Raw genomic sequence first — 1,848 nt, 5'->3', positions numbered from 1 at the left:
AAAATTCATTTTTCCAACTTCACAGAACTAAGATGAAAATTTTCCATAGTACTGAATAATAAGTAGCAGAGCAAATGTAGACTGGTAACCCAGTCAAGTGATATGATCTTCTTAACAACATGAAGCTAATTTTCAATTCAAATATTACAGCATCAGTGGAACTTGTTTTGCAAATAAGCAGACTCTGAAACAGATGTTGTAATTCATCAGGTCTTGTGTGCAGTATTGGCATACAATTAAAAATTCCTACAGTGTTTCTTCACCCTGTGATACCATCATCATCCTAAGATAACCTCATTGTTGAAACCTAAATGAGAGCCTAAATGAAAGCATTGAATAAGCTATGAAGTAAATTTTTGTGATTGGTTAGTTGCAACATTTTGTAAGAGGTCTTTTAAAAAAAAAAGTTAGCTGATATTTAGTCAATATCTTATAACTATGTTAACAAACCCTGCTTGTGGTAGACCAAGCTTTGGACCAAAAGACAGGAGATGGCAGAACTTATCCGAGTTCCATCATTCATCAAGTTAGGACTTTTCCATCGGCTCAAGTGCCAGGAAGCTCAGTACCTATATCTCAGAAAACATTCTGTTTTTTAGAGTATTACATAATATGATGGTTACATGTCAACTTGACTGGGCTAAGAGACGCCCCAAAAGCTGGTAAAACATCATTTCTGGGTGTGTCTTTGAGAGTATTTCTGAAAGAGATTAACATTTGACTCAGTAGACTAAGTAAAGAAGATCCACCCTCACCAGTGTGCACAGTCATCCCCTAAACTGTTGAGGACCTGAACAGAACCAAAATGTGCAGGAAAGGCAAATTCACTGTCTCTTCTTGATCTGGTACATTGTCATAACTCTAATTCATATCAGTGCTGCCTCAGCTTCCATCTTCTTGTCCTGTCCCTGGCTTGTCACCACTGACCTACATGTTTTCAGACAGTCTGCACCCAGTTCCCATTTGTGTGCTCTAATATATAAGACCTCATACCCTGAACCACTTCTGCTTTAAATTTGGTGAACCCGATAATGGTACCCCAGAGTTCTCATGCTTAACCTCATGCTGTCTTTAAATTGACTAATCCAGCTGTCATAGGAAAATTACCCAAGTTGCCCTGTAACCCAGTAAAGGTTTCAAATTCTTCCCTCTCTCTTGCTCCCCACCCACTGGTTAGCAGCCCATGTCCCTGATATCCTTCCCCCTTCCTGTTGATCCATTGAGATATGTTGCCCTTCTCTTTCTGGGGTCTGAGAGTAGATAAACTTAATCTTTTCAGCATTCTGGTCTAAATGTCTCTCATTGTGTCACACCTGACTACACCAAGCCTCACTTAATACTTTAATCTAACAAATCACAACAGATATCCATCTTCTCTGGCCCTTGAACATTGAAACTTTTGGTTCCTAGGCCTTTGGACTCTAGGATTCATACCAGGGCCCTCCACATGCCCTCATCCTCTGGGTCCTCTAGCCTTCAGACTTGACTCAGTCTGAATTACACCATTGGCTTTCCTGGTTCTCCAGATTACAGACAGTGGATTGTGGAACTTCTCAGCCTCCATAATCATGTGAGCCAATTCACATTATGCATGTGTGTGTGTGTGTGTGTGTGTGTGTGTGTGTGTGTGTGTGTGTGTGTGTGTTGTGTGTGTGTGTGATGTATATCAATATTTATCTATCTATCTATCTTTTATTAGTTCTGTTTCTCTGGAGACCTCTAATACGTATACTAACTTTATTCATGGGGTTAGGAGGTAAATCTTTAAAAATAATCTATAACAAAAGTCTAGCCTAAAGTAGCAGGAAACATCAAGTACAAATGTTGGGCTTGTGGCTGCTGCAACCT

Source organism: Cynocephalus volans, chromosome 1 (genome assembly GCF_027409185.1).
Source record: "Cynocephalus volans isolate mCynVol1 chromosome 1, mCynVol1.pri, whole genome shotgun sequence".
NCBI classification, from domain to species: Eukaryota; Metazoa; Chordata; class Mammalia; order Dermoptera; family Cynocephalidae; genus Cynocephalus; species Cynocephalus volans.
Note: the sequence above shows the minus strand (reverse complement) of the source record.